The sequence below is a fragment of the Mustelus asterias genome, unplaced genomic scaffold (genome assembly GCF_964213995.1).
Source record: "Mustelus asterias unplaced genomic scaffold, sMusAst1.hap1.1 HAP1_SCAFFOLD_195, whole genome shotgun sequence".
Classification (NCBI taxonomy): domain Eukaryota; kingdom Metazoa; phylum Chordata; class Chondrichthyes; order Carcharhiniformes; family Triakidae; genus Mustelus; species Mustelus asterias.
The window spans coordinates 501,663-513,963 of NW_027590188.1; the positions used below are offsets into that span (position 1 = coordinate 501,663).

The following is a 12,301-nucleotide window of genomic DNA, read 5'->3' on the forward strand; positions in this document are numbered from 1 at the left end:
CCTGTATTCAATGTTCTGACCGATGAAACCAGGCATGCCGAATGCCTTCTTCACCACCCTGACCACCTCTGACTCCACTTTCAAGGAGCCATGAACCCGTACCCGAGCTCTCTTTGTTCTGTAACTCTCCCCAACACCCTACCATTAACTGAGTAAGTCCTGCCCTGGATCAATCTACCAAAATGCATCACCTTGCATTTGTCCAAATTAAACTCCATCTGCCATTCGTCAGCCCACTGGCCCAATTGATCAAGATCCCGTTGCAACCCGAGATAACCTTTTCACTGTCCACTATGCCACCAATCTTAGTGTCATCTGCAAACTTACCAACCATGCCTCCTATATTCTCATCCAAATCATTAATATAAATGACAAATAACAGTGGACCCAGCACTGATCCCAGAGGACACCGCTGGTCACAGGCCTCCAGTTTGAAAAACAACCCTGGACAACCATCCACTGGCTTCTGTCATCAAGCCAATTTTGTACACATTTAACTACCTCACCCTGGGGCCCATGATGGAGGTTGTGCAACAACCTGCCATGTGGTACCTTGTCAAAAGCCTCATTGATTCATTGCACAATCCATCACTGCACCCTCATTCTCCATTGGTGCATTCTGCTGTCCATCAGCTGAACACAGCCAATAGGAAGCCGCTCCAGCAGAATGATTGACAGCCAGTGTGGGTGGAGTCGGGCAGATTGTGATGAAGCAGCGACTCGCTGTGGATTCGCTGCCATTGAGGACAATCCCAGCCAGCAAGAGGCAGCAAGGGCGGCACCTTCTGTCCCCAAGCGCAGCATTCGCACCATCCCACTTTCTCTTCCATTTGGGCAGCACCACAAACAGCTTCTTGTTGTTTCTTCCATTGGCAGCACCCCCGGGTGCTCTTGGTGCTCCCGTTCCAGCACCTTTCCTCTTAATGATGGGGGAATGAGGCTCTCATAGCCCAGAATAAACATCCAGCAACACCGACAACTCCCAGCTTCCACACACTTATCGCCGTAACTCCGGGTGCTTTCTACTCATCCTCCCTCTCTGGACAAGTTCCACTCCCTGCCTCATAACCGGATCATTCCGGGTGACTTTCTGCACCTGGTTAGCGGAACTTTATCTACTTGTCTGAAATATATTATCAAAGTACACCTGCAAACCGAGATACGGAGACCTCATAATTGACCCGAGCCCTCATAATTGACAAGGGACACATCAAATCGAGGGGAGGCGGGAGAGCAAATTGCTCAGGGAGGGAGCAAACAGAGTGAGCAAATTGTTCAGGGAAGGAGGAGAGAGAGAGAGAGAGCAAGTGGTTCAAGGAGGAGGGAGAGGAAGAGAAAGAGAGAGGGAGCGAGAGGGAGGGCGCAACTGGTTCAGGGAAGGAGGAGGGAGATATAGAGGGAGAGAGAGGAAGGGATAGAATGAGAATTCAGGGAAGTGGAGAGACATATACTCAGGATGGGGCGGCACGGTAGCACAGTGGTTAGCACTGCTGCTTCACAGCTCCAGGGACCTGGGTTCGATTCCCGGCTTGGGTCACTGTCTGTGTGGAGTTTGCACATTCTCCTCATGTCTGTGTGGGATTCCTCCGGGTGCTCCGGTTTCCTCCAACAGTCCAAAGATGTGCGGGTTAGGTTGATTGGCCGTGCTAAAATTGACCCTTAGTGTCCTGAGATGCGTAGGTTAGAGGGATTAGTGGGTAAATGTGTAGGGATATGGGAGTAAGGCCTGGGTAGGAGTAAGGCCTGGGTGGGATTGTGGTCGGTGCAGACTTGATGGGCCGAATGGCCTGTTTCTGCACTGTCGGGTTTCTATGATTGATGATCTGTTTTCAGACTAGAATCTCCCAGATATACTCAGTGTTATAATGCTGTTTATTCAGACTAGAATCTCCCAGATATTCTCAGTATTGATAGTCTGTATTCAGACCATCAATACTGAGTATATCCTGGAATCACCCAGATTTTCTCAGTGCTGAGGCTGTTTCTTTTCAAACACTTTCTCACCGTTATTCGGTCACCATTTCCTCTCGCGCATGCTCAGACGGCATGCTGATGCATGCGTGTTGAGTGGTCCCGCGCCCTGTTTCCAGTTTGATTCTGCACAGGCCCATTGCTGGTCATGACTGTCCCTGGGCATGCGAGAAGCCCAAGGGAGGAATTACGCTGCCCCCCTCCTCGTATCCATGGAGCCAGATGTCAATCAGCTGTCCCTGGCCAATAGAGAGCTCAGCCTCATTATGGTCACTGATTGATAGAAAGAAACCCAGTAAGTTTGATGTATTACTGTCGCATGTATGAGCACACAGTGAAAAGTATTGTTTCTTGCACAAGGTACAGACAAAGCATACCATTCATAGAGAAGGAAACGAGAGAGTTCAGAATGTCATGTGACAGTGATAGCTATTTTAGAGAAAGGAGAAGAGATGGAATAGTAGAGGGACAGACAGAGAGAGAGCGCAAATGGTTCAACAACAGAGAGCAACTGGTTCAGGGAGGTGAGGGAGAACAAAATGGTTCAGGGAGGGAGGAGAGAGAGAGAGAGAGAGAGAGAGAGCAAATGCTTCAGGTCGGGAGGAGAAAGAGCAAATGAAAATTCATCCAAGATGGTGCGACAGACTCCTTGCGAGCTGTGCGCAGCCTGCACTCTAATTCTACCTCTCACTCTCACTCTATGGTTCTAAAACTCTATTCGAACTCTTTTAAACTCTCCAGACTTTTGAATGAACCTACATTGTATCGAGTTGATTTTTCTCTGCACCCTAACTCTGACTATAACACCCAACTCTCTACTTTCCTTCTCTGTGTATGGTCTGCTTTGTCAGTATAGCACGCAAGAAATAATACTTCTCACTGTATACTAATACATGTGACAATAATCAATCAAATGGCTCAGGGAGGGAGGAGAGGGGGCAAATCGGGTGGCACAGTGGTTAACACGACTGCCTCACTGCGCCAGGGACCCGGGTTCGATTCCTGGCTTGGGTGACTGTCCGTGACGGGTCCACACTTTCTCCCATGTCTGTGTGGGTTTACTCGGGATGCTCCAGTTTCCTACCCTGGTCCGAAAGACATGATGGTTCAGTGCATTGGCCATGCTAAATTCTCCCTCAGTGTAGCCGCACAGGCACTGGAGCGTGGCAACTCAGGGACTTCCACAGTAACTTCATTGCAGTGTTAATGTAAGCCTACTTGTGACACTAATAAATCAACTTTAAACAGACGTGGGCCATTCAGAAGTGTTCTGGAATTCAACATGATCACAGCATGACGATCCCACTTGATATTAACACCTGATAAGTCGCGTCCAAAGATGGAACACGGCTTCACATATTTGAATAACATTTTGGCGAATTGTCAAGAGCTGGAGGCCAAGGTCTCCGCTCGTCTGAATAGCTGGACAGGACTGCTCTGAGTGCTATCTTACAGGGCGCGGGTTCTCGTCATAAACCAGCTGATTGCCTCCATGCTGTGGTACCGGCTGGTCACTTCCACCCCTCCCCACCTTTGTCATAAACATCCAGAGAACACTCGTAGAGTTCTTCTGGGAGAAAAGACCGCACTGGGTCACTGCTGTGGTTCGGAGTCTCCTGCTGAGGGAGGGCGATCAGGCACTGGTGACCTTCCACCTTCAGACCCTGCAGGGATACCTCCTCGTTGAATCCCCTCCTCAATGGTGTCCCCTGGCGATGTACGTCTTCCGCCAGGTGTGAAATTACTCTCCCTCCTTCTGAAAGTCTGGGTCATGGTCACCTCGAGGTACATCTCTCCCCTGTCTGGAGTAGCAGCTGTCGTTCGGAAGCCGCTGCTGTGGAATCTGCTCCTCCACCAATACCATTTCAGTTGGCTGGCAGAGAGGAAGACTGACTGCTGTGTGACAGGGTAAAGGACGTGCTGGTGGTGGAGTGGACTGGATGACACCCCACGAGCTTGCTGAGTATGTGGTGGAGGACTTTCAGCTCATGGCCAATGGAATCTATGACCTGAGAACGGTCGTGCTCGGACACGACGTCACACGTGGTCTCGAGGAGGCACAACTGCGTGATGGGATCCCGTCTAAACGTACCTGCTCGGGCAGAACTTCACATTGACCCGAAACCCAGACCTCACTTCCTGGATCTGGCACCCCATAGTGTGAGCTGCCTTGCAGAAATGCCCTCCATGCCTTTTGCCTCAGCACAAAGGGTTTCCTGTCTGGGCTGCTGCTGCACACCTTCCACTACTGTATCCTCACCCATCACCCGCCTTGGTTCGCCTTGCTGCTGTCTGGCGGCGGAGGTTCCCACTGGAGGTCCCCCTCCGAAGGGATCCTCTTCCAATACATTGGGGACCTGGGGTGGAAGCTGGTGCACGCAGCGATACCACGCAACCGTAAATTGTACCGATTCACTGGCTCACAAGAAACCTGCCCTTCTTGGGATCTTGTGGAGTCCGTGGGCCACGTCTACATTCAATGTCTTCGGCTGCACTCCCTTTTGGTTCCCCAAATAACTTTCATTGATGTTCTGTTTGCACTTCAGTCCCACGCTCCTGATCTACGGGCACCTGGTACGGAGGGGTAGGGGTGAGGAAGGCAGAGGACCTCCCTGTGAACCTGCTCCTGGGCCTGGCTAGATTGGCCATAATTAGACCCAGGCAGACGGCAACCAAAATGATCGTCCCACACGACTGTCTTCCCCTCGACTGGAGCTACATACGTGGCAGGGTGTCCCTGGAGAGGGAGCATGCTTAGTCCACAAGCACCATTGAGGCCCGGCAGGGGCTGGGGTCCATTATCGATCCCTTTAATCACGTGCTGATCTGATATTTTAAGTTTCCTTTCCACTTTGCTTTATTTTGCTTTGGGCAGTTCCTGACTTTTTAAGGGGCCACTGCTTTTATTTTGTCCCTCAGTTTATCTGATTTAATTGGTTTGCCAATAGGATGAGTTCACCTGTGGGCTTGTTGGAAGGAAATTGGGAGCACAAACAATTCACACCAATGGTTTCTGTCCCTGGCTGTTACTCAGGGCCACCCAACTGATTTTACACTTTGATCTTCAAGAACTAAGGGTCATCTCTCACGACACTACTAATGCCCTCTCTGATATACACAAATTGCCCCACCACTGGCTCCCTGTTTTTTTATCGTTGCTGCTTCCTCACTTCCCATCTCAATTTCTATCTTCCCTGCGTCTCTATCAGTGTGTCTCTCTCCAGCTCACTGTTTTTCCTCTTCTCCCTGACCCCCGTCTCTCTCAGTGTCGGTTCGCCCTGGACTCTCTCTCCTTTCTGATTAACATATCTCATCGCCTCTGTCTATCTCCAGAATCTGCCTCACACGGACTGATCCCCTCGCCTGGCCCCTCACCCAGCTGCTTTCTCTCCACCAGTTGGTGTCCACACCTCTGCCTCTGGTACTGAGATCAGTCAGATCGTTACCCTGGCAACACAGGAAATCGCTCAGCAAAAATAACTGAAAACGGAAATAACAAAACCACCATCACACACCCTGTTGGAGAGAAATCAAAGGAAAGGAGACAAAATGGTTACCCGGCACACAAAATGGACTCTGGAAAAAGACATTAAGAGGCACTGACTTTGGGCACAGACATTACCTAAAGAGTTAAAACCTTTAGTGTTTAAATTACTGCAGGAAACAGGTCAGACCTTGAGGCACCTTAAACTTGAGATAAAAGCAGACCCAGAACAATGAGTTTGATGACAAGATCAGCCATTGATGAGGGACATAAATGCATAAATGTATATAACAAGATCAGCCATTGATGGAAGACATAACTGCAGATATGTATCTACTCTATGTATAACCATGTGTTAACTGTCGATGTCCATACCCGTCTACTCAACTTGTAACGATGTGCTAACGGCTAATGTCCACACTGTCTATTATCTAACAATGTGTAAAAGATGCTCAACTACCATTGTGTAGTTGAGAAGGTGAGTGCCTGCACTGCGGAGTGCCAGCGCTTCTCCCAAAGCTTTGTCTGAATAAAACTGTTTGTTGAACCTCCAAGTCTGACTCCGAAGTGGTGAATTTCCCACAACACACCCTCAGTTCAGTTCAGAGGAAGATTAACCCAGAACAGTCAACCAGTTCTGTTTAACAATGAAACTGCAATTCCAATATTGCGTGTTTTAAACACCAAAACGTGACACTGTCGGGGCTTGTGAAATTCAGGCGCGGTGTTTCACGAGACACAAACTGCTCCAACTTCATGGTACATCACACAGCCTTACACTGGATAATTGTGCTTGGTGCTCACACACTCCATATCTCACTCAGCATTTCCAACCTCACCTTAACATCTTTTTGTACTTGCTACAGGACCAGAGTAAATGGAACTTCCTCTTACCTTCCTCTCCAGAAAATATATGGAAGCTGTTTGAATGTGAAGGGTTCTCTCTGGCTGGCGCTCTCACAATACTGTGCTGGTTCACATCTTACAGTTCTTCAGGTCACAATCCCTGCTGAATTGCAACTGTGGATATTCACAATTAATCCAGCGCTCCCCCGGAGATCTGATTATGCCAAAAGAGAAAGAGAGTCAAATAGTGCCAGTGTGAATCAAAATGACAATTTAGCCACATACCCGGCATCAAAAGATGCTGAAGGGGAAGCAGGAGTGTTGGAAATGTTTCAATTACAGTCTTAACATTCGACATATTAACCAAGTTCACAAACTATCTGATCTCACTGACTCCATCCTCCCCGGGTTACACACTGTCTGATCTCACTGACTCCATCCTCCCCGGGTTACACACTGTCTGATCTCACTGACTCCATCCTCCCCGGGTTACACACTGTCTGATCTCACTGACTCCATCCTCCCCGGGTTACACACTGTCTGATCTCACTGACTCCATCCTCCCCGGGTTACACACTGTCTGATCTCACTGACTCCATCCTCCCCGGGTTACACACTGTCTGATCTCACTGACTCCATCCTCCCCGGGTTACACACTGTCTGATCTCACTGACTCCATCCTCCCCGGGTTACACACTGTCTGATCTCACTGACTCCATCCTCCCCGTGTTACACACTGTCTGATCTCACTGACTCCATCCTCCCCGGGTTACACACTGTCTGATCTCACTGACTCCATCCTCCCCGGGTTACACACTGTCTGATCTCACTGACTCCATCCTCCCCGGGTTACACACTGTCTGATCTCACTGACTCCATCCTCCCCGGGTTACACACTGTCTGATCTCACTGACTCCATCCTCCCCGGGTTACACACTGTCTGATCTCACTGACTCCATCCCCCCCGGGTTACACACTGTCTGATCTCACTGACTCCATCATCCCCGGGTTACACACTGTCTGATCTCACTGACTCCATCCTCCCCGGGTTACACACTGTCTGATCTCACTGACTCCATCCTCCCCGGGTTACACACTGTCTGATGTTTTACTACTTTCCCCATTTTTCTGTCCCGGGTCTGTTCACATTTTGGGTGAAAAGTGGAAATTGGCTATTTGCTCTCCGAGCTGAGGATAGATGTGCAGAAACAGCGTGTGTTTGAAAAGTGTAACAGTAACAGGAGATATACTCAGTGTTATAATGCTGTGCCTATTCAGACTAGAATCACCCAGAAACACTCAGGTTTGATGCTGTCTGTATTCAGACTAGAATCACCCTGATATACTCTGTAATAATGCTGTCCGTATTCAGACCAGAATCTGCACGGTGGCACAGTGGTTAGCACTGCTGCCTCACAGTGCCAGGGACCAGAGTTCGATTCCCGGCTTGGGTCACTGTCTGTGTAGAGTTTGCACATTCTCCCCGTGTCCACGTGGGTTTACTCCGGGCGCTCCGGTTTCCTCCCACAATCCAAAGATGTGCGGGTGAGGTGCATTGGCCATGCTAAATTGCCCCTTAGTGTCAGAGGGACTGGCTTGTATAAATGCATGGGGTTGTGGGGATAGAGTCCGGGTGGGATAGTGGTCAGTGCAGACTCGATGGGCCAAGTGGCCTCCTTCTGCACTGTAGGATTCTATGATTCTATAATCACCCAGATATACTCAGTGTTGATGCTGCGTCGGAAGCTTTTACCCAGGGTGGAAGAGTCAATTACTCGGGGCTATAGGTTTTCAGTACGAGGGGCAGGGTTTAAAAGAGATGTACGAGGCAAGTTTTTTTTTTACACAGGTGGTGGGTGCCTGGAACTCGCTGCCGGGGAAGGTAGTTCAAGCGGAGACGACAGTGACTTTCTAGGGGCGTCTTAACAAATACATGAATAGGATGGGGATAGTTCAAATGGGCAGCATGGTCAGTGCAAGCTTGGAGGGCCGAAGGGCCTGTGTCTCTGCTATAATTTTCTTTGTTCTTTTTTTCTGTGTCTATTTTCTAACTGTTTCCTCTTGCGCTCAGGCGGCAGGCCGATGCATGCGCAGAGAGAGGAGCCGCACTCTGGTCATGCACACGCATAGTGCTGGTCATGATGGTCCGTGCACATCCGTTAACACCAAGGCCGGGGCTTCGATGCTTCCCCTTCTCTGATTGGTGGATCTAGGTGTCAATCACCCTCCCTTAAACAGCGAGGAAGCTCAGTCTCATTCTGGTCACTGACTGACACAAAATAAAATCCAGAAAATATTAGAGACAAAAACAGAAAAAAAATAGGAGAAAGAAACAAGTAACAGTTCCGGCGGAGAGAGAGAGAGAACAGTTCAAAGAGGAAAGTGTTAAACGGAAATTGATAAAGCCTCATTTTTCACTGTCCTTGTGCCAAGATCCATTGGTGTCCATGGCACCAAGGAGTTCCTCCCTCCTTTCCTTCCAAACACCTTGTGACTGACTCCCTCCCTCTCTCTTCAATCTTCCCCATTCACTTTTCCTATTCTCCACTGCTCTGACCAATTGTGAGGGACAACATTACTTTTCATTGATCAGACTCTGTTCCAACATCAGCAGGAGTTAATTGAGGAACCTCACCCCATCAAGGAACCACACCAGGGATTTACAAACTTACAGGAAGAGGAGTAAGTGAACATTCATTTTCATTCAATGAGATGATTGTTCACCCGTTACTGAACACAATCTACCAGGTTGATAATTCACCGAACATCCACTGCTCAGTTTGCTGAAAATTATTACAAATTTCAGAAACCATAAATTTGCACAATTTGTTTTTTCTAACCGCTCAAAACCACAATTGGTTCCCACCTCCACCTCTCACTCCCTCTTTCCCTTCTTCTCCCACCTTTTCCCTCTCCCTATTCTCCCTCCCAGGGGTGCAGCAGCTGCTGACACAGGAAAACCTTCTGCTCTTTGCTAAAATGAGGGAGATATTTCTGCAAGGTGACTGAGACTGTGGAGCGCTGGCATGAGGGAAAAGTTCAGAGATTGAAATGCCAGTGATATTCTGCATCTTGTAACATGCATCTTAACAAAATAGACCAGATTAACAAAGGGATAACTTCAAATGTGGCTTCTTAAAAATGAGCAGAATCTCAAAGAAAAGTTAAACAAAGCAAAATATGATGAAATGAGTTCAAACACTGTCTGGTCCCCGCAGTCCCCACGAGGTAAGGAAAGTTTCTATGTTTCAAGCAGATATCGCATTCTCCCATTTTAGGGACACCTGGCAGGGAACATAGCTGCCAGATCACTGATGACAAGGCGGCTATGGCAGGTGAGGAGGACCTAGAAACTATCACCACAAAAGTGGTAGTGTTGGGCAAGCTAATGGGTTAAAGGCAGACAAGTCTCCTGGCTCTGATGGAATGCATCCCAAGGTACGAAAAGAGATGGTGGGGAAAATAGCAAATGCACTCGTGGTAATTTAACAACATTCGCTGGACTCTGCGTAATTCCGGCAGATTGGAAAACAGCAAATGTGACGCCACTGTCTAAAAAAAGTAGTTAGACAAAAGGCGGGTAACTGTAGACCTGTTAGCTTAACTTCTGTAGTTGGGAAAATGCTTCAATCGATCATCGAGGAAGAAATAGCGAGACATCTGGATACAAATTGTCCCATTGGAAAGACAGCATGGGTTCATGAAAGGCAGGTCACGTTTGACTAATTTGGTGGGATTCTTTGAGAACATTACGTGCTCAGTGGACAATGAGGAACCTGTGGATGTGGTGTATCCGGATTTCCAGAAGAAATGTGACAAGGTGCCGCACCAAAGGCTGCTGCATAAGATAAAGGTGTGCGGTGTTACGGGTAATGTAATGGATAGAGGATTGGTTAACGAACAGAAAGCAAAGAGTGGGGGTAAATGGGTGTTTTTCTGGTTGGCGATCAGTGACGAGTGATGTGCCTCAGGGATCAGTGTTGGGACCCCAATTGTTTACGATTTACATTGATGATTTGGAGTTGGGGACCAAGTGTAGTGTGTTAAAATTCGCAGATGATACTCTGATGAGTGGCAGAGCAAAGTGCGCAGAGGACACTGAAAGTCTGCAAAGGCATATATATAGTCTAAGTGAGTGGGCGAGGGTCTGGCAGATGGAGTACAATGTTGGTAAATGTGAAGTCATCCATTTGGATATGAATAACCGCAAAATGGACTATTGTTTAAATGGTAAAAAATTGCAGCATGCTGCTGTGCAGAGGGACCTGGGTGTCCTTGTGCATGAATCACAAAATTTGGTTTGCAGGTGCAGCAGGTAATTCAGGCGGCAAATGGAATTTTGTCTTTCATTGCTAGAGGGATGGAGTTTAAAAACAGCGAGATTATGTTGCAGCTGTATAAGGTGCTGGTGAGGCCACACCTAGAACACTGTGTACAGTTTTGGTCTCCTTACTTGAGAAAGGACATATTGAGGGGGTGCAGAGGAGATTCACTCGGTTGATTCCGGAGTTGAGGGGGTTGGTTTATGAGGACAGACTGAGTAGACTGGGGCTGTACTCATTGGAATTCAGAAGAATGAGGGGAGATCTTATAGAAACATATAAGATAATGAAGGGATCAAGTGAATCTCTTGAAGAGTATAGGGGGTGTAGGAGTAGAGTTAAGAGAAGAGGTTTTGGGCAGAGATTACTGATACAAGGCCCAGATTGTAATAACTGAGAGAGTTTTAGGTCAGTGATTACTGATACAAGTCCCAGATTGTAATAACTGAGAGAGGTTTGGGGCAGAGATTACTGATACCAGGCCCAGATTGTAATAACTGAGAGAGTTTTAGGTCAGTGATTACTGATACAAGTCCCAGATTGTAATAACTGAGAGATGTTTAGGGCAGATTATACTGACTCAACGCCCAAATTGTAGTAACTGAGAAAGGTTTAGGGCAGAGATTACTGATACAAAGCCCAGATTGTAATAACTGAGAGAGGTTTGGGGCAGAGATTACTGATACAAGGCCCAGATTGTAATAACTGAGAAAGGTTTAGGGCAGAGATTACTGATACAAGGCCCAGATTGTAATAACTGAGAGAGGTTTATGGCAGAGATTACTGATACAAAGCCCAGATTGTAATAACTGAGAGAGGTTTGGGGCAGAGATTACTGATACAAAGCCCAGATTGTAATAACTGAGAGAGGTTTATGGCAGAGATTACTGATACAAAGCCCAGATTGTAAGAACTGAGAGAGGTTTCGGGCAGAGTTTACTGATACAAAGCCCAGATTGTAATAACTGAGAGAGGTTTGGGGCAGAGTTTACTGATACAAGTCCCAGATTGTAAGAACTGAGAGAGGATTCGGGCAGAGTTTACTGATACATGAACCCGGCAGGATTTACTGTTTGATAATCCAGCTGTTTGGCCCCGTTATGAGCACACCTCCCATGGCCATCAAGTCCGGAAGTCGGCCTTGAACCCTTGAAGAATGAGAGGCGACCCCATTGAAACAGACTTAAAATTCTTACAGGGTGTGACAGGGTGGATGTAGATTGGATGTTTCCCCTGGCTGGTGAGACTAGAACCAGGGGACACAATCTCAGAATCAGGGGCAGACCATTGAAGACTGAGATGAGGAGGAATTTCTTCACTCAGAGGGTGGTGAATCTTTGGAATTTTCTATTCCAGGGGGATGTGGAAGCCCAATCATTCAGCATGTTCAAGACGCAAATCGATTGTGTGAAATAAAATAGGAATCTGTGTGTGTGTGTTTGTGTGCGTGTGTGTGTGTGTGCATGCGTGTTTGTGTGTGTGCGTGGACATGTTTCCGTGTGTGTTTATTACTGTGTGCGTGTGAGTGTTACTGGGTGAGAATATCTGTTTCTGTGTGTTTTCATAGAATCCTAGACTCCTACAGTGCAGAAGGAGGCCATTTGGCCCATTGAGTCTGCACCGACCACAATCCCACTCAGGCCCTATCTCCATAACCCCATGCATTTACCCGAGCTAG

At 47.8% G+C, this 12,301-nt stretch overlaps 1 protein-coding gene across 1 annotated transcript in view; it reads right to left on the reverse strand.

The window, feature by feature from the left end:
- LOC144485491 (NACHT, LRR and PYD domains-containing protein 3-like) overlaps positions 1 to 12,301 on the reverse strand; it is a 235,575-nt gene that overhangs the window by 126,443 nt on the left and 96,831 nt on the right. The window contains exon 2 of the mRNA XM_078203631.1: positions 6,350 to 6,515. The gene's annotated coding sequence lies outside the window, so the exon portion shown is untranslated. The remainder of the gene's footprint in view (positions 1 to 6,349; positions 6,516 to 12,301) is intronic.